At 40.2% G+C, this 26849-nt stretch overlaps 1 protein-coding gene across 3 annotated transcripts in view; it reads right to left on the reverse strand.

Annotated features, from left to right (window-relative positions):
* LOC146002935 (lachesin-like) overlaps positions 1 to 26849 on the reverse strand; it is a 638337-nt gene that overhangs the window by 516326 nt on the left and 95162 nt on the right. Inside the window, exon 2 of one of the 3 annotated variants that reach the window (XM_083141100.1) lies at positions 15589 to 15638. The exons of the other annotated variants lie outside the window; for them this stretch is intronic. The gene's annotated coding sequence lies outside the window, so the exon portion shown is untranslated. The remainder of the gene's footprint in view (positions 1 to 15588; positions 15639 to 26849) is intronic. 3 annotated transcript variants of the gene reach the window in all.

Consider the following 26849-nt stretch of genomic DNA (forward strand, 5'->3'; position numbering starts at 1 on the left):
AATGACCATAAATAACACATGTGCTAAAGTAAGTGGAAGAACTGGACAACCATTTCAACAAAACAGAGGTGTACGTCAAGGGGATATATTGTCAGCTACTTCATTTAATATTGCTCTGAAGGCAGTTTTTGAATCCTTTGAAGAGAAGGAGAATATTGCCTACAACACTAAACAGGTTTGTGCGTATGCTGATGACATAGTTCTAATAGCAAGGAATGTGAATAACATAAAAGAAATTGGTACGAATTTTATTCAAGAAGGAAAGAAAATGGGTTTGAAAATTAATGAAAGTGAAATAAAATATCTGAAAATGACAGCAAGAAAAGGAAGAAATCGTGTACAAGATCTAAAAATTGACAACTATAACTTTGAAGGGGATAAAAGTTTTGTCTATCTTGGATCAACAGTTAAAAATAATAATAGAGTTAGTGAAGAGATACAAAAATAATTATGGTAGGAAATCGAGCATGCTTTGCAAATCTCAGACTATTAAAATCCCAATTAATATCAAGATCAACAAAAATGAAATTATATAAAACACAAATAAGACCAGTTGTAGTATATGGATCAAAAAAGTTGGAACATTAGTACTGAAGAGTCAATAAATTACGAGTATTCAAAAGGAAAATAGTACGAAGAATTTATGGATCCGTCAGAGAGGGAAATACCTGAAGAATACGCAATAATATGAAAATATACAATATATTATAAAAGGAAGAAATAGTGAGATTTGTAAAATCAAATCGGTTATCATGGATGGAACATATTGAGAGAATGCAAGAAGGAAGGATACCAAGAGCTTCGACCTTGCCAAGATGGAAGGGAGGAGAGAAAGAGGAAGACCACGAAACCACTGGCTAGATGAAAACCCTAGGAGTGAGAATTGCTCCAAAGGATAGAGAAGAATGGAGAGCTGTAATTGGGGACGCCAAGGTTCATCCAGAACTGTAGTGTCGGATAAGTAAGTAATGATTGTGAACTAATGACCTCGCCACCCAAGGTTCCAGCTTCAAATACCAGACTTGGCGTTAGTGTGAGTATCCTTTCATGCACCCAATCTCATCCTCGCGATTAGCCTAAAAGGGCATTCAAAATCTTCCTTGGCCATTACTGCTAGATTTTGTGATTTTCCTAGGGAAAAAATCCGAAGTGTAAAAAGACGATGCTGTTGCCAGCATCACATACCCAAGAGGAACGTGTCAATTTACTCAAAAGAGAAACAAAACATTAAATATTCAGTTGTGAATGACGCGCCCACCAGCCTCCAGAGCCCCAAAGATGATTTTAAGTTTAACGCAAGTGGTGTCAATCTATTCGAGCTCCCTCCCTTGTAATTCATTCTTGTTGCGGGGGAGCAGCTAGCAGAAGCAGGATATCATTTTGAAAACGCCTCCAACCACGCTGTAAAATTCATGAAGCGAAGTTCGGGAAACAGTGAGTCATCTCTCCCGAAGCTGTTCTCATTCAAGGTCCTCCTGTCTTCTTCACATACAAGTGAGGCATCGGAGTAGTGTTCACATTTCAGAAACTACACGTCCCTTCCTTCCCTTGTACCTACTAGAGATTTCAGTTATTTATACTGTTGAAAATAGTCGGACTTCCTCACGACGTAGTGGCTAAATCAGTCGCCTTGTAATCAAGAGTCCCTGGATTCGTTGTCAAGATGTTATCGAGATGAGACAAGACGTGACAGAGATCTCGACACGTCTATCTCGTACGCGCATGTATGTAGATTTATCTTGTTCTCGGTCACGCCTCGAGTCTTGATTTGCCAACCAGCGTGGCAGAGTGATTAGCACAGCGCGCTACGACGCCAGAGGTCCCGGGTTCAAATTCCAGGCCTGGGCATGGGTGTTCTTTGTGGATGTTTCTTCATCGATTTCATCATATCATCACTCATCCTCATCTTCACTATTAGCCAAAAGTGGCATACAAGCAAAGTAAATCAAATGAATCAACGTCGTGATTAGCGAAAAGTGGCAGCAAAGCGAAATAAAATAAACCAAATCAATATCAAATCAAAATCGAGTCTTGAAGTGTGTAATATAAACAATATGCAGTGTGTGTCACCGTATAAAGTTCCACAGTGTATGGAGGTCGACTTCTCTTGATAACCGTTTTACTGTTTTGCGACCCGTCTCTACGCTACGAGGACCTCTGCGATAACACAGTTTCCTTCTAATCAAGGGAGGCTGGGTTTGAGCCCCGATGGAAGAACATTGCACAGTGGTTCGTATTCCACTTTGAAATGTAGGCCCAGTCCCGATTAACCTATCGGGGAATACACTGCACTTAAAACAAACTTTGGAAAGCTTTTGATGCTACAAACCCTCAAGATTGATTGATTGATTGAATTGTTGTTTTAAGTCCACTATATGCACAGTAAGGCTAATCGGGACTGGACCTACAGTTTAAAGTGGGATCAGAACCACTATGCCATGTGCCTCCACCGGGTATCGAACTCGGAACCCATTGATTACAAGGCAACAACGCTACCACTGCGCCATCGGGGAGGCCCTCAAACCCTCAAGAAAATGAAATTTCATCCTTAAGGCAAGCAACCAAGCTGTACATATTCGCAGTAGGCACTAATTTATTAATTTTGCAATTAAGATAAATATATATAATCAGATAGATATCGTTTACGACTTCAACTCGAGAACTATTTCTACGTCCTACTTCAAATATTGTGGTAATAATTCAGAATGACTGATTATTTTTTAGGGGATCAAATACCTTCTCCTCGTTATGGCCAGTACGCCCCTGAAAACGAGTACTGAAATTCTGAAGTGATACTTTGGCACAGTTTCGGTTACTATAAACGCGTAACAAAATTGGTAGCACTGGCTTACCTTTAGTTAAATCAAATGGTAGTCTTTCTCATTGTTTCGAGATAACAGCGTTCTGGTTTGTTCAGATTTAGTAGGTTGTTTCGTAGTTATGGTAACTAGTCAGTTCGACACATGTGGCACTTTCAGGCGAATGCGCTTTCTAAAAAATTCTTCGTCCTCCTCTAGGCAGATGAAGTTAGCTTGGTCTTTACGAAGAGGCTTACAAACAAAATCTCAGTTTTTAAATATTGTCCCTGCGCGCTCATTTGGTGCAGCTTTAAACGTTATTGTTATATCTTTTATTGTTGCATCGCAGCGGTGTCTCCAGTACTTGGAGTCGGAGCTACGTTTGGCGTTGTAACCAAAGTCCGCGGCGCATGTTTTACAATGGCATCTCCCGGGAGACGGAAGAAACAATCATCTGGCAGCCAAGATTCGGTCGCTGCATTGCTTTTGTTTTCCCTCGGGAGCCGCCGGGAATGGAAAAGAAACACTACACTGCCCTTCCCTCGCAAACACTCCCCGAACGATGCAGCTGATTGGAAGACACTTTGACGAGATGGCGCCGGAGTAGATTCCCTCCGATCTTCAACTGTCATAACATTTTTCCGGGAAAGGCGGGCCAGGACCACATCCCGCTAAACTGTTCCGCTGGGAGGGAGAACATATCAATACGAGGCGGAGAATAAAGCAATAAAAATAAACGTCGAAAAAACACTTTTCCCCTCTTCGGAAAATCCACCCGACAGCTGGTCGCTCGACGGGATGGGAATATTTTGTCACTCGCGGAGGACACCTTTTGCAGCTGCCATGGAAACTCGCACCGAGACACGAGAACATTGAGCACTGAGCATCTTCTCTTCAGATTCCATTATCCTTTCATACAAAGAGAGATTTCCACTTTTCTATTCCTTTCTCAATTTTCAAAGCACTGGACACACAACATTGTTTTGGAGCTTAGAGAACAAATCTCAGCAATGTGAAGGCATCACATTCGCTACAATTACCCAAAAAGAACTGTTGAAAATATTGTGACGTTCAGGAAGGTTGGAAATGTTGTCTTAAGTCAACTTTATGTACAGATTGGCTAATCGGTACTGGACCTACAGTTTTAAAGTGGGATTCGAAACACTGTGTAATGTGCCTCCACCGGGTATCGAACCCGAAATCCCTTGCAGGAGGGTTGGAGAATGCAAGTCACAAATTTTGTGATCACGGTAATTGAAAATTTAATACTTTTTTATTTTTTTTTACTTTAAAATTTAATAACAGCTAGACACCTTTGAGGTCTGCTTTGATTCCTGCAATTTATCAGCAACAGCCAAAGACATTTGAAGAAGGATAACGAAATATTTAAATTGCCTATATTTCGAGCTCTCCAAATTAGGTCGGTCGGAAGAAAATGAGACCGACAGTGTGAATGGAATATGTTTCGCGTTAAGGGACAAGCCAGTGTAGTTCACATAACTAGTGGCCTTACCTGTTGCCAAGCGGTAGTGCAGAGTTTTCCCGTGAGTTAGTGCCACGGTGCGAGCTGAATTTCCTAGTAGTGTTGAGCGTCACCTTGACAACTGAGGTGCTCTCGTGCTGCTGTGTCATCATGGAACTTGATTCCCAGGAACAACAGTGGACAACATTTGTTTTTGTGCAAAGAGGATGTAACGACATCAGAGATTGTGAATCTGTTACGGACAGTGTGTTGAAATGACGCTGCTAGCCGAGCAGCAGAACAGGAACCTGTGACCAAAAAAAAAGTATTACCAGGTGGGAAGCTGGCATCTGAATTCTGACCGACGTCATCCTGCTGCTGTAATTGTTCAGAAATGACAGGTATTGTGACCAGCTCCGTCATATTCTTCGGAGAGTTCAGCAAAGACTATCGGAGAAATATATATATTCCTTTTACACGATACATGTCTACACAGACTAGAGCAAAACTCTAGGAACTCGGGTATATAATCCTCAAACATCCTTCATACTCGCCGGACGTTGCTCCCTCTGATTGCGTCTTGTTTGACAACAAGAAATAGCCAATTCATGGACAGAAATTCAGCGATACCGAGTACTTAAAGGAGATTGGACACTTAAGAAGCTTCCAGGCATATGGATATTTGAGTTTGAGTTTTGTGGTTTTTTAAGTCCACTTTATTCATAGAAACGCTAATCGGTACTGGACCTACAGTTTAAAGTGGAATCAGAATCACAATGTGCCTTTACCGGGTATCAAACCCGATTCTGTTTCGACAAACCTTAGTATTTACAAATTTACAAGAAAAGATCAAATAAATTTTATGACATCCTTTGTGCTCCAATTTGATGGTAATAACTTTGTAATATGATGCGTGTTTTAGAAAGGAGGGAAATACCTATAAAAGGAGTTGTGTGGAATGAGGGCTGAAACATGACCGCATGCAGATATGACCATCAAGACATAACTGCATGCAGAAATGGGGACGGAAAACATGACCGCAGGCAGGAATGTCAGCGGAGAACATGACCACGTGCAGGAATGTCAGCGAAAAATATGGCCGTATGCAGGAATGGGGACACAAACATGACCCCATATAGGAATGGGGACGGAAAACATGGCCTTATGCAGGAATGAGAGCGAGAAATATGCAATGGGGACGAAAAGCATGAACGTGTGCAGGAATGAGGACGAAAAACATAACCATATTCAAGCATGTGGACGGAAAACACGACCGCATGGAGAGACGGGAGCGGAAAACATGACCGCATGGAGGAATGAGGTCGGAAAATATGACGGCGCAGAAATGGAGATAAAAACCTGACAATATACAGAAATGAGGCAGAAGGTTCTGATGGCATGCATGAATGGACTCACTGAAATTATGTGATTCAGAAATCCAGTCGACCTGATCAGGGTCAAAAATTCATCGTAAAATATGATGCCACCAAGGTATCTGGAAAATATGCTGTGTTAAACAAACCTCCTCCTGTTTCTCCCACCCCTATATATTTACCTTGACGCCAAGGATACACTGTTGCAAATTTTACAGAGTTCGTCCTATAGCATGGCAGAGGATTTTGATATTTACATTACCTCATATAGTGCCCCATGAAATCGAAATGCAATCTCTAACAACGCAAAAGAGAAAAATAGCCTATTCCAACAGCCCATTCCCACGTCATAAATACACTGAGCTCTCCTCTCACGAGGGTTAAACATTCGATACTAGCGCCAAGGTTAGAGCTACAGATATATTGGTGGATCTGTATCGATGGATGATCGATATCTCGACGCCCTTTGCCTAGAGAACCACGACAGATCTCGAGAAGTTATCTGCTCGTCAGGAAAACTACCACCGTAGTCGCAGCTGCATCTTCACCCGTCTCCCTTTCAAAGATCTTATTTATTCCAGCTTCCCTCTGTCTTGTCTCGAAGGAAGGGGAAATGGAAACAAAATTAAAAGCCATTTTCCCTCTTCGGGCGGGCAATCATTATACGAAGGATCAATTCTCGACCCAGTCACCCGACACTCAAGCGGGCTTTTATTGTGTCCGTGAATCCGTTTTTAAAGCAGGACAAGGGACGCACAGGATAGGGGAGACGGAAAGAGGAGATGATGGGCTGCTGCGTCGGACCTTGTAACCGAATAAGCGGCGCGGGGGTTGTTATCAGCCCCCGAGGGTCGCTGCGGAGGGCGCCCGTAATGAAAGATCGCGAAAAGGCGGTCGGAATTAAGACAATCGCATTTCCTCTCTTTCCGCCCGCCAGATGGGGGTTGAGTCAGCGGCGGCTTCACGCCCTTTGCTCTTCCCTCCATAGGAGGAGATTTCAGGAGCAGAGCTTCCCTCTTTTTACTTAACAGTTACTTGCATGGTAAAGGTAAAGTTCTCACTACATTTTCAGCGAAGCTATCTGCGTCCACAGGGAAGTGGTGTGATCAGCACCACGGCTTGATCGTTGCTCTTTCGATTGGGAGGTTTCAGCACAGCTTCCAGTAGGAGTCGAACAAAGTACCATTTGTAATCAATAGCTTTACGATACGGCAAAGTATTTAACCATCACAGCCACTTGTACAAGAAATCTCAAGAAAGTGACCAGTACTGCCAACGGGGAGAACTATTTTTACATGAGAGTGGGAGTTAATTTTCTTTTAGACGGGATTTCATAGGAAGTTATCTTTTAACACCCACTCCTCAACAAACGCATTTATTACAGAAGAAAAAAAATGTCATACTACTAAAATTTCCTTTCATGGTTAGCACAATCAAAATGAATAGAAACATTTTATGATGTTTGCAAAGTCATGTTAAAATAATTCGATAGTTCATTTTAAAAAAGTGTGGTAGCCATCTGCAGAAACAGGATTGCCCAAAAATAGTTCTAGAATCGAGGCCATGTAAGCCAGGTACTAATATTTTCCTAGATCATTTCATAATAAATTATTTAAAATGATTTGGTCAAATGGCGAGAATGGTGAGAGAAGGCCTGTCTCGTCTGTCTAAAGGTCGTTTAAATTGCCGATCATTTTTTTCGAACAAAGCAAGGTTTGTTCTGTTCGAAGTTTCGTTCTTGTTCGAAATCCTGAACTTCCCCCAAGCCGAGTGCCGTGCTGTAACAACAATATCTCGAGGTCCTCTGTGAGCCTTTTTTTATCTTCCGTCATCTTACCGCCTCTGGAACGATAGCCTCCAAGATAAACATAGAGCAGATAATGTTAAGACTCGTTCTTAACGATCCATTTACAGTTGAAGTCCTGATTCAAACGCCAGTTCGGTACCTTGAGAGGAAACAGACCGGACGAGTATCTGCTTTCAAGCCAGCACCTGTTTTTCTTAGAAGCGCTGTTGTCACTTTTACGTGCAGTGTTTAGACAACCAAAACGAACTGCGACGACGTTGCACTCCCAAGGTCTCCACATTGTATGTATGTATGTACATATGTATGTATGTAAGTATGTATGTATGTATATATATGAAAAAGCACAGCCCACTAACACAACCTAGCAAAGATAATCGCAACCTTACGTTATGAAATCTCTAAAGAAACTGAGTTGGCAACATCTCATTTACTCCACGTGGACTTGGCAAGAGTTGTCAGTTCCTAAAACAGACGCTATTGGTGGGAAAGGTTTGAGGGGGAGGGTGTTCTGGACTCCACGTGGACTTGACATATGGTTGTCGGAGGGAAATTGATCTTTCGTAACTATCTTTGAAGTAAAGTGGCGTATAATCAGAATTATACACCAGCAAGCATGTTACAAGACGTCCCCTATTCGACAGTTAAATATACCTTAAAATTCCACAGACGTGTGCAAGAGTCCTACACCTAATGGGACATGGTATGCCTCACCATTCTTGTAAAAGTTGATCCATTAAAAATGTGGACGTCATGATACAGGTGGGTGGAAGATGGAGGAAAACGCACAGAGGCTGTGAAAAATTGAACGCCCATTAACATATTTAATTACAGAAGACAAGGGCGAAGAGAAGGGAGTGACAATAAACAGAGAAGTCTTAGCGTAGGGGAAGCGCAATTAGAAGGGAAGAAATTACGCAATAACCTTCGTGAAGACAAAGCCACGAGTTCATTTCGGTCGCCTCGACAAGTAATGAAAGGATCCTTCCCCCCAAAGCCTCAGCGGAGTAAGGGGTAAGTTTTTGCTCCACGGTGAGCACGACGGTTTCAGAGTCTTTAAGGGTGGTTCTGTGTGTGCGGCGGAAAAAAATAAAAGTGAGTGTGTATGAGAAGAGGGTTGGAAAGAAATACATTCTGGCTTTGTGCCTCCAAAGACAGACATCATAGAACAAGTGTGTGAGACACAGTGGTACCAGCTGATCCAAAGCTTCAAATTGTTACTCTCCTACACATTACTGCTGTCTAACGGGACACTGCATTTCGTCGTGGTGAGACTACATCTTGAAGAGCAGCCTTATGAGTTTATAGCCGCCTCGGTGGCTCAGCGTGTTGAATGGTCTTTTGTGTGTTTTCCTTTATCAATTCATGTACTCATCATTCATCCCTTTCGTCGCAAGGAGCTAAAAGTGGGAGATAAGTGACTTTATATGAGAAATTTCTAATTACAAACTTTGCTACTAGCTGTTGAATCAGCCAGAGCAAAAAAAAAAAAGAATTGAAAGTATGGCTTTGAAGTTGTCATCACCATGTTTCGATATGCTTCGTTCTATCTTCTTTACCCTGGCTTTCCGGCCACTTTTTGGCTAATCACGCTGAGGAGGATGAATGATGATTGTTTATTGCTTATTGATTTGCTTTATTTTACTTCGCCCTTTGTGCCACTTTTGGCTAATTTGCGAAAATGGGGATGAGTGATGTTATAATGAAATTGATGAATGGACCCTCACAAACATCCAAGCCCAGGCCGAGATTCGAACCCTGGACCCCTGGCGTCGTAGCGCGTGCTGACTACTCCGCCACGGGAGACGGCGGATGAATGATTACATTATTTGATGATGAGACGTTCACCGATAAGAACCTATAACCACACCAAGACTCGAACTTTGAATCTTCTGTGAGGAGAACCTGCCAAATTCTTCATCAAAATGTTCAATAATTTTTGTCCTACAGCCTGTGTCTCTTTAGGTTTTGTTGATGCTGGTATAGAAGTAAGTCCGCATTTAAGGGACTACATCACCGGGCTTGCTGGGGAAAATGCTTTGAAAATCACGATATTCAAGATGTAGTAAAATATGTTAAGAAGTATTGGAAATATAACTAACCATCAGACATAATTCGACCTAAAAGTTACAACTAAAGTTGCATAGTCTATATCAGCTGTGTGTAGGGAAGTATCACGATGTTGTTATCTACGGACCTCCACATATATAAATCCAGATAACTATAGAGGTACTGAAATGCTTCGTTGTCATATTTCAATTCGTGAACTTCACATTGCTAAAACAAAGCGTTGAGCATGTTAATGACAATAGGTAATATTTATGCACATATTTCTTTAGGTTAGTGATGTTTTGATGTTAGCTCACTTTATGCTCAAATAGGCTAATCGGGACACGATCTACAGTTAACAGGGGGATACGAACTACTGTACCATGTGCATCCACGCAGATCTAACTCGGAACCCCTTGATAACAAGGCGACACCACCCCACTATCATGGAGGCCCGTTTAAGTTATCAATTCGCCATAATGTAAAGGTACAAAGGGCCATATGAGGACGAGCTTGTTGAATTTTTTTTTTATAAAGATCGTAATTCTGATAATGGTGATATGCAGCGGTACGAGGGGCAGAAATAAAGAAATTATTTCTTGCAGGGAAATCTGCTGACGCCTCTTATTACGCAGGATCCACAGCCGTGACTGTAAAGGTAAAATGGCGCTCGGTAATGGAGGGAAAGAATGGAAAGCCATTCCCAAAGGAATACGAGGCGATCCTGCAGCACTTTCGAATCATCAGAAGTGATTTTTACATCAGCACGATATCCAGAACTTCGGAGCGACGTCACTTCCGCCCCTGAATAAGTAGTTTAGCTCTCGCCCGGATGGTCCCGGAGTCCACATTAACTCCCGGAATCACTCCGGGAAGCAGCGATTCCTTTCTTGCCCACTGAACCACGAGATCTTAATGCAGATTGTCTTTCATTCCGAGGGAGGCGACGGGGAGCGGGGGGCGTTCGGATGAGATGTCGCTCTATTTGCAGGAATTGTTCGCTAATCTTAAATGGATACAGGGAAACCTTCCCTTCTTTCTGTTTCGTCAGAAGGATAAAATTAAGAGAAAATTAGAAAAATACAGGGTGGAGATTTGAGAAGTTAGAAATTTTGATTAAAATGTAGGAGTAAATATACCACCAGTGCATTGCCAAAAAATTTGACAATTGTTTGTTTTAGGTCTACTTTGTACTGAAATAGGCTAATCGGGACTTGGCCTACAATTTAAAGTAAGATCTGAACCATTGTGCAATATGTCTCCAGCGGGTATCGAACCGAGGCCTCTTGATTACAAGGCGGCAATGTTACAACGGCATCCGGGAGACCGTCCCGTACTATGAAGGCACAAGAGAATGTGGAGGTAAGGACCCAACATTTTCGATCTAGACAGTGGAGATGATGTGATTAGCAAGGCGCTCTCTGACCTCATTTACCCCCTCCCCCACTTATCCAATTATTTGAACACCAGGATCACCTTTATCCAGGACATGGTCTGAAAAATGTCCAACTGGGAACACCTACCCAAAGTATCGAAACCGATTTTTCCACTTGGCAGTCAAACGCCATACGAACGGGACGACAATGACTGGTCATCATCTGCAGCGCTTACTGTGTTAATTTTTCCTCTACAGTTACATTGAAACTTGTGTTCTTGGTATACTCCACCTACACACACCAGTTCTTTTGCCATTCACACATAAGAAAGTTTTAGCAATGAGGATTTAAGTGAGGTTCCAGTTTCGCTAAATGGTGCCATTGGTGCGAGCGGTCCAAGGTTCGATTGTGGTGAGAGTCTGCAAAATTTCAGTTTTGATCCAGCCTCGTAGAGACAATTGGGAGCTACTTGAATAGAAGATATAGAGGACTACGATCTCGAAAGACATAAAACAGCGCCAATGGGACTCGATGTGATGACCACGTGCCACCCAATGAAAAACCGCTTCGAAGGTCCTAGCCCTCAGAGAGCTATTGTGCCATGGAGTTTAGTATTTTACAAGACTTGGTAAAATACCGGAATATGATCCATCTTGCTGGCCGAGCGCGTTGAGTTGTCTACCGGCCAGATGCTCCCTGCCGTGAATCATTTATAATACTAACAGTGTTATTAATAACCCGACTAACGTTAAAATAACCAAAAACACAAATAAATCATATTGTAAATGATTTCCTAACAGGTACTAGTTTTGTGTGAAATATGAAATAAGATTACCATAATATTAATATTACTCCTTCTACTATTATCACTTGTACAAAACTCATTTTCTGTATTAAAACGGGTCGTGTTAATTAAAAATTGTGGAGGAAAGTTCAGAAACTCCGCTGCTAATACGAGAACCTTAATTACTTTTCCTGAGATAAGGAGGAAAGGCGAAAATCATTTCGTCACCATGTTCCTGTATCAAAGCCATTGCCCCATCTAATCGCAACGTCAATTGATTGTGAATCGAGCTGCGAGTAACCCCCGGAGGGTAATTCTGGGAAGATGGAGTTTCATGAAGTTGGAATGGCTCCTCCAGAAATGCTTCTGCCATGCCTCCGCCTTCCTTTAGCGTTCCCGTCTGTTCAATAGACAACACAAAGCTGCAGTATCAAGCTTCCATTGTTGTTGAGTAAACACTTATGATGAATTATGCTTAAGTTAGCAACCAAGTGAATTGATATGAATTTTAGGTTGGTCATATTTTACATGAACAATCCTATTCATTAGCCATGCGAGCTGAATGCAACTATTCAATTTTTCTAGGTATCTTTAACATTCTTTATGTGGAGAATACAGAAAAAATCTAATGTTACACCGAACAGTGAAAAGAATAGTATGTCACAACATTACTGTAAAACGTTCACTGAAAGAATTATGGTCTAAGACCAGTGGTTCTCAAACATTTTTCTCATTGTACCCTCTAATGTATCCCCACCATAGGTTTTATCCGAATCGTGGATTTTGGGGGATTTTTTGGCTGCCTGATTAGTGGGGCGTTTTTGGTATTTTGGAGGCGTGTATCTGCAATAGATCAAAGTGGCATTCGGCCCGGCCCGTATGTGGAAAGATGGTGAACAAATAAACATTAGAATCCTACGTTTATAATTTTATTGGGTTTTCCTACGTTTACAGTCATTATGATTATTTTTTTAAAAAAAATGTATGCTAAGAAGACTTTAATTTTCAATAATATTTTTCAGAGTTATTAATTTAAAAAAAATAAAGAACGAAAATAAGTTTGTAAACAAACTGTCAACCACGATTTTGGAGTTTCATTGTAAATCCTCAGAATTTCTAGTGAGAAGGATGTTCCTGCATGGTCTGGCAGTTTCTTGATGTCTGGTTGTGCACTTGAAATTTTCATTCCGAGATTCGGCTCCAAATTTAGTCTGTTATAGATTTCGAATGGTTATTTTGTTTTAAAACATATGAAACAAAGATAAGAGTGCCAGTGACACAATCAGCCTATTTTCCTGTTGAGTGTTAAAACTATGAAGTCTGCTCTACACACCTGCAGCTATATTGTGGGTATTCTCGACATTTCTCTTCCGAGCTGATCGCGTACCCCCTTCAAGGTGTTCATGTACCCCTAGAGGTACGCGTACAACATAACACCATTAAGCCTTGTTTCCATGATATGAAAAACTAAATATGCTGACCAAGGCAGTAATTTATTTTATTATAAAACATAAACTAAACGTAACGTTTCAACCTTCTAGCAAGGTCTTCTTCAGACTCTGTATCAAGTACAAATGTAACAAGATACAAAAACAGGGCATTATACGTATATACACAAACATTACTCCCTCCAGACTATTAGAAAGTTGTTCTGGAATTTTTTAGCAGGTGACTTTCCCTTGTCAACTGTACTTTCACCTAAAAGGCTAAACATATTTACTTCCATATACTGTTTTTGTATCTTGTTACATTTGTACTTGGTACAGAGTCTGAAGAAGGCCTTGCTAGAAGGTTGAAACGTTACGTTTAGTTTATGTTTTTAATAAAATAAATTACTGCCTTGGTCAGCAAATTTGGTTTTTCAGGCGTATAACAGTTTGAGAACCACTGTCTAAAACCGTCAATTTTCGTTGCTATCCAATAACTGTTAAAAAATTATGACAGTTTGTAAACTAGTAACAACCATGAGCTAGTTGCCATAATTAATTTAATTTGAATTATTCAGTTTTAAACAATATATTTAAGTTTAACTTAAGCATAATAAAATATTCAAATTGAAAAGAAAATAGTTGTGTACCGTTCTATAAATTAACAGGCAGGATGTTAAATTGTTAATATTGTAAATTTTGACGGTAATCTCTAACAGTGTTGCACACACAAGGTAGCAAGTCGTGATTGGAAAGAAACTTAGCTCAGCAAGCGGAGCTGATTTTTATCTTGGGGTCTCTGTGAGGAAAATAAAGATATAATTGCTTTTCTGCAATAGACAGCCTTTCAAGACATCAAGACCACACAAAGATGTTAAAGGGGCAATAATTTTGCTTCATCGACCACACATTGCATATTAGAGTATCTTGTACGTGTGTGCGTGACTTACATACGCCATTAATATACTATATGCACGTACTGAAGGTATAGTTATCAAGTTTGAACCCCAATATATAGATATCTACGAAATCAACTACACTAAGAACTTTTCAAGTTCTTTACATTTACAAAGTTTTGTGTTTTTTGCTGGTTGTTACATTTGTGTTTGCATGCAGGAAGACAAGTGTTTCCTAATCTTAAGAATATTAATATTAATATTTTTAGAGGTCGTTTTGCTTTGAAATTGGTAGATAATTCTGATGCTTATCCACAAGTATTCAGAGACCAGAATCAGAACTTTCGTATCTCAGATCAATTGGCATTGGAACATCAAATTACCCGTACGTGTATGGTCAAAACCTTATAGTTGGCAACGCTGCCTGCAGTCCTGTGATCCCGAGATCTCGGTTCCCAAACAACGCAGGGAAAACTCAGATTTTTAACTTTAAACTTCTCTTTACTGCGTTGTTTTCCTCACTGGCTGCTGTAGCAACATATATCCCCTCTCTCTCACACACAAACTGAATTGCTTTACAAACTAACACACAGAGAGAGAGAGAGAGAGAGAGAGAGAGAGAGAGAAATGTTACATTATTATCTCTTCTTTCCTTTTCATACGCATCAACAATGACAAAAAAAGAAAGCAAAAACACAATTTTCATTTGCTAATTATGGCGTTCAAGGAAAAGAACGTCATTTTTATTGAAACAAAGCCCGTTTGGTAAGTGCCGGTAATTTGAAGATGTGTGAGTTTATAATATAGAATAAAACGTAATGTACATGAATTATATATATTATATATATAATGAATATAAATTTATTGGATCATTATAAATAAAGATGTATTTGCTAATTTTAAGTCAACTTTTATAACAGCTAGACTAAATGGAACTTGACCTAATGTTTAAATTGAGCCCGCCCTGGGGCGACAGTGTTAACTACTAAGCTATCAGGTTGGCTCAATTTTATTGTGAGATGACTTAAACATACAGACAGCTTGTGCATAGACACAGTATCCTATAGATCCTAAGATGTGATTGGCGAGTATGACATTACGTTTTCGAAAGGCAGTGTTGCTACATGTTAGGTACCATACCTCGATCCTACAAAGTAAAACACGCCTCCAAATCGTAGTTTCTATTCGGTTTGAAGCGGCCGTTTCCAAGAACACGGACAAGCGAAAAAGGTAGCACGAAACCAACGTAAGACAAAATATTTCCAATGTGGAAAACATTGAATTATTAGACCATTATTTACCAAGGTTAGGAACATTTCCACAGAAGTATGGATTTGTTCAAAATCCGATCTTGCCTGTGAAAGGAGGAATGCACGACTTACGACAAGGACACACGCGACGCCAGAACAAGAAATCTGGAAGAAAGGGAAGAGATGAGTTCAGTGTAAAGTAGATCAAAGAAGTAACGAAAGAGAGAGAGAGAAAATTACGTCTACACGGAAAGCCTAATATGCAGAGTGGTGCACAAATTGTAGTCCATTCACGTGAAATATCTCATTAAAAGTATATCATAATACTTGGCTATCGGTGTTGGAACTGAGTGAGCAAATCAGACGTACTGGTGCTGCTGAGACACTGCAGAGCTGTCGAAGATTTGGGTGCGATACATCTTGAAAGAAAAACATATTTTGATATTACATTGCGCGATTCATATACAGATTTATCATAAAATAATAGCTAGCCTAAATATATGACTAGAAAGAAATGTTACAAATTCAAATATTGAATTGAAACGTATTAAAGTTTAGGTTGTGATCGACTTTCCATATCGCCACCGAAGTTTCAGGTTCGAGACCTGACCTGAAAAGGGTATACTTTGAGAGTGTCCATTCATCAATTTCATCAAAACATCACTCATCATCTTCGTTGTGATTACCCAAAAGCGGCAGGAAAGTGCACAAAATAACAAAAATTCCAATACAAAAGGTTACAAAACTACGAGTATTAACATTATATGGCAGGGGTTCCCAAACATTATTGCTTCACGGCGCCCTTAGTCTTTCAAGATTTATCCGCGGCGCCCAAGTCAGAATGTTAGTCAATCTAACACTTGCAATGCTTAGTTCGTGTGGTTAGGTGGCTTGCCTTAAGTTAAAAAATAAACACATATTTCAAATTGAGAAACATTTTATGTGTAAAAGGTACTAAATTAGCACATACGGTATGCGCCAAAATATACAGTACTGAAACTCGCGCATCTCGAACACGTGGTTGCGTTTGTCGACGGGGCATAGCTCCAGCTGCACGTGTTCGCAGTAGTGAAAAGGAAGTTGTGTTGTGCAGTTGTTGTTGGAAATGGGTCTCTCGACGGAGGAAAAAGTATTCATAGTTGAGCATTATTTCCGCTCATACGGAAGCGGTCGTGAAGGTGGACCGAGTTTGAAAAAGGTGACTGGTCTATATGCAACCCAAATGACAATCGTCCACTCCACATGCCCTAACCTAACCTTAGGTTTCCTGACAGTTATGCAACCTAAAAGGCACGATTGTTATTTGGGTTGCATATAGAGCAGTCACTATATTGTAACATGTCTTATACTTTTGTTCATCTTTTCATTTCAGTACTGTATATTTTGGCGTATACGGTATTAGGAACAATCATATCATTGACTTACATGTGTCATTTCAGTGAAAATATTGGAACATTTCGCGGCGAAGCTGTAAGCAAGTCAAAGCGTCCCAGACCGCCAAGCGCACACTTGAAGAACCACTGGTATGAGGTGTTAATGGAAAATATAGAAATCCACAGACCTCAATGATCAAGGACTTAGTGTGGAGGGCACTCCAAACTACAGATCCTCATGTTTAATCACGTTCATCATTATCTATTTACCAACTACATTTTGATAGGGTGCAAGTGGACTAGCCTGATTTTGGCCGATCCGTGAGCAACTCTGATCCATCTTTGGATCTATCTCACACGAGTCGAGTTTGGTCGGAAATGAACATGCACGCACAAAACTCTATCCATGGAATCTTTGCAGCAAGGTCGCACATAACGATATGGATGGGGAGAAGGCGAGTTGGCGGAGCGAACTAGTACACGCTTATGCAAACAGCTGGTAGCTGCAGTCGCTTTTCCCCTACACGGAATCCCGTTTCCTCTCATCACATGTTCATTGGTCGAGCCCTCTCGTATCACTACTTGCGAAGACACTTGCTTTCGTTCGCCTGCTGCAGAGTATATAGTCTGTGAGATAGTAGACAAAGGATGGTTTGCTCTTCAGATTATGTTTTTTTTTCCTTTTTTACCGAAACAAGAAACTGCAGCGTGGATACAGAGAAGTTGCAATGCTCACTTTGGTAACATGATTCATGAAAGTTTATTTAAGGAGCAATTAATCATTTCATGGCAAATAACTGATTACAATACACAATTTCATTCAAGGAAATTAATAAAACCTTCAACATAGATTAATCTTGGGTTGTATGTTTGTTCGTGTGCGCTTGAAAGTTCGTACTGCCTATGAAGAAGAACTTCTGTATGCACCCACATAATCAAAAATCCTTTAAAAATTTTAAATATGTTATAGAAGACTACTAATTTAATACATTTAATCCAAGATGTTTATTTGACGGAAAATGTACACCATTGTGAGATATTTCGACATTTTGATACTACATTCTTGCACAATAAGAGTTTATGAACTGTTCTCGGTAGTGCATATACATGAGTCCAGAGAATTTCAATTTAATTAAAACTTTGTTTCTACAAAAGAAAAAGAAGAGTTAAATTTGTCGTAGAACAAGGAAATGATTATACACGTCTTGCAAAATGAAGGAAAATTTCATGGCAGGATAACTACAGTATATGTGAGTACACGTAAGATCAATTGTGTTTTGTTTTGATATTTTAATGTTTTTATATGTATTTTCAATAGTGATTATAATAATGTGCATTTCTCTTCCTTCGAAAAATATAGGACGCAGACGATGGTCAGAGAAACACACTGCAAAGGCAGAGGTTTCAGGTTCGAACGTTCGAACCCTGGAAAAGGCCTCGCCATATCACTTTCTTTGTCCTATCATCAATTTCCTGGTGCAACATCCATCATCATCGCTGCGATTATGACGCTAATTAATAGAATACAACGGAGTAGAAACTCTTCTATGTGGATTACCTGTTTGCATTTGAATCGAACAATTTATAATTACTTGTACCAATTCTCCACCATAACGAGGTTAATTCATATACTTTGTATTCGTAGCTACTAAGTCCAACACTTGCCACTTGAGTTTGCTTGTTTTATTTATAAGTTCACTTTATGCGCAGGTAGAATAATCGGTACTGGATCTACAGTTTATAGTGGGATCTGAACTATTGTGTACCTCCGTCTAGTATCGAACCCAGCACCCTTTTGTTACAAGAAATTGCCACTTGATTACCACCATAACTCCATATATACGTTCAAATGTTAAAACATGTGCTTGCAATTTTGTCCCAGAAAATAAAACTCTCAATCTGTACCCGTGTGGTAAGACAACCCAACTTACAATACAGATAGACGGGATTGTATATATGCAAGTATTGAGAGAACTTCCGATGGGGCAGAGAGTATTGTAAAGTTGAAGAACTGTAGGACATTTTCGAATTTTGATTTTGACTTGATTTATTTTTCTTCGCTTTTTGTGCCACTTTTGACTAATTTGCGAAGATGGGGATGAGTGATAATGTAATGAAATTGATGAAGGGACTCTGAAAAAGAACAACCATGCCCAGGCCAGGATTCGAACCCGAGACCCCTGGCGTCGTAGCGCGATGTGATAACCACTCCGTCACGGGGGCCGGCACATATGCAGAAGAGAATTCAGTTGAAGATCTGGGCGTGTATAAAATAAATACACTACTATCTGCACCTGAAGACTGGCCCTAGCATTAATATATTTTGTTAGTAGGTGATGTAACTAAAAATGAGTCAAAAAAGATACTATTACTTCTCTGTTTTACCTTTATATACAACTTGATTGAAAAAATATATCCCCAATAACACGTATCTTCCAAAATACTGTTCACTTAAAACCACAAAGTACGACACTAACGTATATATCCTCGAATATGTTTCAATAAATACTTCGGAAACCAAAATGGGGTAAAAACAAATGCTGTACAACCAAAATAATCGAAAGGTGCATTACTTCAAGTAAAACATAACGGGCCTGTTATGCTCCCAGAACTAGCAAACCTAAAAATCTTTCCATTAGTGTCAATATGAATTTGTAATATAATATCTGTACATTTCCTAATATGAAATAAATAAGGAACGTAAAAAATGGGGAAACCACCTAAAATCCGGGAAAGGTGGGATTCCTTCAGGGTTTCTACCCTTTTGTGTTTTCTGTTAATTTGTAAAGGATTTACTTTATTGTGTTCAAACAAAAATATTTTTATGCTAGAAAACAAGGGTCGCTTATGTGTCTAGTGTAGTGTTAATGTTCCAGGAAAATATTATGCTTTTCTGTGTTTGTTTTCCAATGATTCACTGAAAGTATAGATACCATAAACAACACTTTATACGCAGATGAGCTAATCGGGACTGGGCCTACAATTTAAAGTGGAATCAGAACCACTGTATGCCTCCATCGATGTGTCAAACTCGGAATACCTTGATTATAAGGTGACGACGTTAACACTGCAACATCGGTGAGGCTATCTACAGTGGTGGAAAGAAATGCTTCCCCAATAAGACTATTGGCATTAAGGCTGTTTTGGGGAAGTACTTTATTTCCATGGCTGTACTTGAAATAGAACTGTGATAAAATAGAAAAGCGAATTTCAACAATAGAAACACCTCAAAATGATAAATTAACACAGATTTTGAACAAAAATATATAAATAGAAAAGGTCCCTACGGGTACAGGTTCCAGTATGGAAAAGTCTTGGAGAGCCACGTCCGAAGAGTCCAAGAATTTTGAACAAAAGTGCGGTTCTGGTCCGTTTGAGATCAGGCGCGAGAGAGTAATAACTCGGTCGCTTACGGCACCCTCCCAGAGGGACAGGGAGAAGGATCGTCAACTATTAACTACAATCACCTCGCCAGTTGTAAATTGTGCGTGGCTTTACGCCAGACCTAATAGACTCAGGACGGCCGAAGCACCTTTTATAACGTCTTGGAAAAGTGCGTGAGGTGTATTTCAACGCAAACACGCACTCGAAGTGACCGCCTGAAATGTCGCCGGCTTTGAAAGGAGGAATGGCCCCCTCTCAGCCGCTGTTTCGGGGCTGTTATGGGTATTTCCCGGCCATAACTCACGTTCAGCGATCGAGGGACCCTGCTCTATCACGGCCCGCCACTCCACCGGCTCACGCTTAATCCCTCGCCGTTATAAATAAATTTGTAACCGCCTTTACGGCCACCTAATCATATAAAGAAGAAATACGGTAAATTTTACGATCGCAGAAAAATAGCGGTTCGTGACAACTTCGCTATAAATCCTTGGAGGATTTCGAGAGCTTCCGTCGAGATGGATGCTTTGAGAGACTTCACTTTAGCGAGAGATCGTTTCAGCCTTTCATGTCGCTTCCTATGGAGGTCGATGGTTCAAACCCAGGATCTTATATCCTGGCTTACTTTTTTTTCCATTCTGCTGGAAACTTTGATACACCCTCTCCTAAAATGAACTTCACATGCCCAGTAAATCATGGATAATATTGTCTACCTCAGTGGCAGAGTGGTTATCACCGCGCTACGACGCCTGGGGTCTCGGGTTTGAATCCCGGCCTGGCCATGGGTGTTCTTTGTGAGTGTCGCTTCATCAATTGTATCATATCACTCACCCTCATCATCGCAATTCGCCAAAAGTGTCAGAAATGCGAAGTAAAATAAAGCAAACCAATCAAAACCGGTTTGTTCAGTTCCTCTGTTTGCCAACTTGCAGACAATGCCTGTGCATGATAGTTCGGATAATACAACTTAATTTGAACAGAGAGAGATATGAAACAACATGTGCGAGATGAGTATGCCTTAACCATTTCTTAAAAAATGATTAAAATGGGTTACAATGCCCGCAGTAGAGTTTATTCCTGCCAGAAAGACATGTTTTTCGCTGAACACCCAGTGGAAATTTTCCATCAACAAAACTCTGCGCATGCCATTTCGCCTAGAGGGTTCCTTAAGTCTGTAAAATATCTGGTTTAACTAGCTTCACGAGCCCAGTTATCTTCGCTGAATTCGTTCGTTTCGTCAAGACTTAAATCACCCACCCAATAAGTATCAAATAACAACTTATTTTTGCTATTCTAAGGCTGCCATTCTTAGAAAATGGCGGACAAATGTTATTTTCAACTCGTATCTAGCAAACCATATCAAATGTCAACAAACGTTCCAAACGAAAGTTGAAGAGCAGTAGAGTTGACGAGCTGTATCTTTGCGGGTAAAGCCTGACCAAGCCTGGTTGCAAAGTGACAAGAGGAGGTGGTGCAGCTGCCTTAGCCACTGCGCGTGAATCTCCTAATACTCTGTGCTGGCCCCCGTGGCGGAGTGGTTAGCACATCGCGCTACAACGTCAGGGGTCCCAGGTTCGAATCCCGGCCTGGGCATGGATGTTTGTGAGTGTCCATTCATCAATTTCATCACATCATCACTCATCCCCATCTTCACAAATTAACCAAAAGTTGCACAAAGCGAGAAGTAAAATAAAGCAAATCAATCCTAATATTCTGTAAGAGTTTCCTACCAGCCAAACAGAGGATAGCTGGCAACCAAGAAAACTAGCTCTCACTCTCTCTCTATCTTTCTTTCTTCTCTCTCTCTCTCTCTCTCTCTCTCTCTCTCTCTCTCTGTTTCTTTTCTCTCCTTTTGTCTCTACCTTTCTCTTTCTCTCTTTCCCTCCCTCTTTCTCTATCTCCTTCTCTCTCTCTCTCTCTCCTTCTTATTCTCTCTCCTTCTTCTTCTCTCCCCCCTCCTTTCTTACCTCCACCTGTTTCTCTATCTCTTTCTTTTTCCCTTTCTGCTTCTCTTCTCTCTCTCTCGCTCTCCCCCTTTTTCTCTCTCTCTCTATCTCTATCCTTCTGGTTTTACTATTTCTCTTAGAACGGAGGCAGTATCCAAAGTCTTCCCCTTTTAAGATAATGTTTCAGATAGAACCTTTAGATTAAATGAACTTACAAAGAAACAAACAGAAACCAATCCTTCTCAGAGAACCCCATTAACGGTTGTGCAGAGGTCACATTTTGATCTATTGGCCGGTGGGAACGGCGACGCTCTTCGGCTGACCCACCTTTCCAGTCTCCCAATGCTCGCGAAGCCGCGAGTCTTCGGCGTTCGGAGTGAAGAATCGGCCTCCTCTTTGTGCAGCGCAAACACACAGCTCATCAGCCGAGTAAACCACGCGTGGAGTTGCCCTCGGGCGTCCGTCGAAAGGGGTAGAAACGCAATGCATTTATCATGTGTGCTCGCTCTCTGGTTGTAATCGCGTTTTGCGGGTTGCATACGCTCACGCAGCAGTTTTGGAAACAGATTCGCACAGGCGCGCCGTGGCTGCGTTTATCGGCGGATCGCATTGGCACAAAAGGCTTCCGACGTGAGTACTTGGTTTCCAGTGCCACAGATCCAAATGCCGAGCCTTAAGACGCATTTATTCCGAATGGACATTTCCGAAAAGTATCTTCGAAATAGAACCAAAATTTGCCTTGGTAACTCTTAGGGGTGTTTAAGAGGTGACCCTTTCTAAAGGCCCCAAAAAGTCACTCTCTCTTCCATATAGTACACTCTGGACTGCATTTTGCACACTAACGAGGCTCTGGCGCCCGGTGTCACAGCAAGTGTAATCCCTTGCGTTTTGTGCTGTCCGTATGTGTTTGTGATTCTCTTTTTATACATTTCGTCCTCATATTCACGATTACCCAAAATTGTCAGGAATGCGAATTAAATAAATAAAATCATTCAGTCAATCAATTCTTATAGCTCATTTTGCTACTATTACAGCGTGCCTACCTCTAAATACTCATTCTTTTTAGGAATGAACCAAAATACAAGGGTTGGATAAAAAGTAATGGCAACACTGGTATAATTGGTACTTGACTGTATTGGCAGAGGAGCACGTGTTACATTCCTTCAAAGTAATCGCCCCTCATCTCTACGACCTTCTGTCACACGTATGGAAGGCGTCGTACACCGTCAGCGCGTCCATCTCTGTCGATGTCCCGCAGTGACCGCCCTATAGCACGTATGATGGCTTCGCGCGTGTCGTACTGCTTCCCGCCCAGTGGTTCCTTCATTTTGACAAAACGGTCGTAATCACACGGTCTCATACCGGTGAATACGGCGGATGTTCTAGTATCTCCCACTACCAGTTATGCAGGAGCGCCGTCACATTGTTGGCAGTGTGACACCTTGCATTGTCAAGCAGGATGATGGGACACCGTGCCAGAACGTGCCGTCGCTTCCTTCTTAATGCGAGACGAAGGTGGTGTTGCAAGAAGGTGCAGAAGTAGGCTGCGTTGACCGTCTGCCCGAGAGACGTTGTTCTTCTTGCCTAAACATATTGTTAGGGCGCTTGCATTCTCGTCCTCTGCTTCAGAGCACTGCTGTTTTTGACTGAATAATATACAATCGCTCCCACTCACTATACTTCCTCGTCTGACATTCCTTTATCAGCCACGAAACGCTTGTGGCGCTGTGACTCACCCCTTTCACGGGACAGTGGTGTTGCCATTACTTTTTATCCAACCCTTGTAATTATTCTGACTAACTCTTAAATATCTCTCTGTGAAAATTCAGAAATAGAATTTTCCTCTCTCTCTTCCAGGTTGCAACATTGTGTTGCACTTTAACCCTCCGGTTATGCCCCCTCTCCAGTCTGTACATGGTGGCAGTTGAGACCGGTTGCAGCATAATTTTATCTTTATTTTTACTCCAGGGGCCATTTTTCATCCAGCATAGATTTTCCCTGACTTGTTGATATTATTCAAGTTATAGAAAATGGAAACTTACTACTGTGAGGATAAAGTGATTTAACAGGTCTTATTTGTAGATACGTTTTACCTATGCAGCAATTATAGGTTAGGTACAGTTATGTAAAAATTACTTACCATACTTAAAAGCTACTGGGGACTGAAAGTCACTGTGATTTTTTCCTCCTTGTCTAAGGTTGCAACCCTCTGTTGCACTTTATTAGTTATTAAAAAAATAAAACTATTGAAAAATTTGTAAAGAAAAGTTGATTAAATCCCAATATAAATCAATAAGATATAACTGATGGGTGAAAATTCACCAGGTGTAATAATGGCGTCAGTTGATTTAAATGTAACGTTTAAGGGTGAATTTACTACAAAACCAATTTATGTAGCATCTTGTTATTTAAATTTACTATTATTTGTGCCATATTACTTATGCACAGTTGAGACCACAATTTTATATGATTTGTACCAATTAGGTTTGTTCTGGAGTAATTTACGTCCGATTGAAATGAAATTTCACAATAATATTAACACATGGAAACGGTAAAGGTAAAGTTATCCCCTGCAAACTGCAACATGCTGTGACGGAGCTAATGTCACAAATATCTCGGCGTTACTTGTTTCCGTTCGTGAGAAATACGCCTTCAAACAGTGGTGAAATTGAAGTCCTATGTCATGAAATAGAAACGTCCTCTGCTTGACCGGAGCAATTTTGAGGTCATTTAAACGTTCATTGCTTTCTGATTGCTCGTAAATTGTCTGCGGAGGCGACAGAAAACACGTTACTACTATTTTGTAAAACGTAAGTACCTTATTACCGGAAGCTCAAAAACAATTTACCTATCTCTTGTAAATACATTAGCCCAGTAGTAACGCTAGAAGTGGCAGATGGAAGTTCGCAAAAGTTCTAGAAGTTCTAAAGTTAAAACAAACTGTGGATGTAGAAATAATGGGTAACAGTAGTATAAGCCGGAGACACATTAAACTCGTTTGTTTTCAAATAAAAATGTTGTCGTTGTATATTCACAGTCTAAATACTTTTTTCTAAAAACTGAAAGACAAGGAGGACCAGCTAGTTTTCTGAAGAGGGATGTCGCACAGGCTTGGCTTCTTTTAGTGGCTGCATTGCATTAGACGCAAAATTAATATAATTCAACCCCTCGTTAGAGAGTTTTCCAGTGAACTCACGAAGCAAAGCGATAGTAGTCAATGGCTGAACGGTATGTCTATTTTCAGTATTAAGTTAAAGTAGTTAATGAAATTTCTTTTTTTCAACACATGGCAAGTTTTTAAATTGCAATACGCTTAGAACACTCGCGTTTACACGTGTTTCCTCAATATATGCGTGCTTATGTAGCAAAAAGAGTTTACTGAGCTCTATTGAAACCTCCTGCACGAAGCTTAACAGTTTATGTCACTTTAGCTAATCGTGGTGGTGAGAATGTATAGGGAATTTTGTATTTATCTTATTTTGAATCACCCATGGAAAGACAAGTACTCGAACCTGGAACCCTCGGTAAAGAGATTTTGAGTCAACGCTCTTGGCTAATGTGACGACTATTTCACAAAATATATATATTTATATATATATATTATAGTGTGTGATATAATGTGGTACGCCGACTTACTCGCGTCATAATAAAGAAAAAATACTACAATTATCTGTACGGCTGATGCAACTAGATTGTATTTTTTACATATTTGTGCGAAAACTTGATGTGAATTTATAATGAGTATGCAAATACAAAGGAAATACAAAATTAAATTATAGAACTTTCATCTTATTCTCCTTTTTCACTAGGTCATTTTTTATAACTATATGTTTGTAATTATTTTTTAAATGAACAGTAATTATAGATACAGTATTTTTCGTGTGAATTGATAACAACGCAAGATCCGTTTATACGCTTCAATTCGCCTCACTTATTTTGGACGTGGCAGCAGGGATATTTACAGTAGTAGGAGACTTATAGTTACAAAATATAGCATTCCTACTCAATATTGCCCCATCTCTAATATGTCATTATTTTATATCCACATAGATCCTAACTGCTGCACACGTCTCTCCGGAGAGCAGATTACAAACCAGCTACAAAAAAAACATTGATTTTCAAACAAGGTGGATCGCATTTTGGGCGCATCACTGGCCCCATAACTTTAAGACACGCAAATGCGAAAAATTCCAGGAGTCATTTCTCTATGGTGAAGCTTTTAAAATTGATTAATTCAAATGTCATTTCGTTGGATGTTGGAACGTGACACAAATGTCTAGTTTCCTCTGTTCACTGAAGAGAAAGTGGATGTTGCAAAGTTAGTCATGGCGTCAATTTCACTTCTGACCGTTGATTGGCTAATAATTCCCAGGTTGTGAATCCCAAGTGCAGATATAAAATATGATTTTCCGCGTGACAGTCCACAGCCACTATATTAACATACATCATGAGAAAATTAATTTTACAAATAATTGAATAACTAATTTTACGTACTTACTGAATTACAATGTGAAAAATTATCACTCCTCTTGACCACCGTTTACTTTAAATATCATTGTGAACAAATATACCTTTGCTGATGCATGTCTTCTGCTTCAAAAAAGGTATACTTGACACACGGCATACTCTAAATGGAACATTTCATGTTGGAAATCTTCGTTAGATTTTTTTAAATATACGTTTCCAAAGAAACCGGTAACAAACTGGTGAACTGTTTCAACAATATTCATGGATTGTTGAAGAATCAACATAATGGTATTTTACGCTGATCCTCTCAGGTAGTCCACACCTATTTACACCAAATAAGGACGAAATTTTAGCGTCAAGAGCCTTAATTAAATTAGGGATAACAAGTATTTAACATGACAAAACGAATAACTACATGCAGAGTTCGCATTCCAATTCCTGTCTATCTCAATAATCTCTATCA

Source organism: Lepisma saccharinum, chromosome 1 (genome assembly GCF_977018435.1).
Source record: "Lepisma saccharinum chromosome 1, izLepSacc3.1, whole genome shotgun sequence".
Lineage (NCBI taxonomy): Eukaryota > Metazoa > Arthropoda > Insecta > Zygentoma > Lepismatidae > Lepisma > Lepisma saccharinum.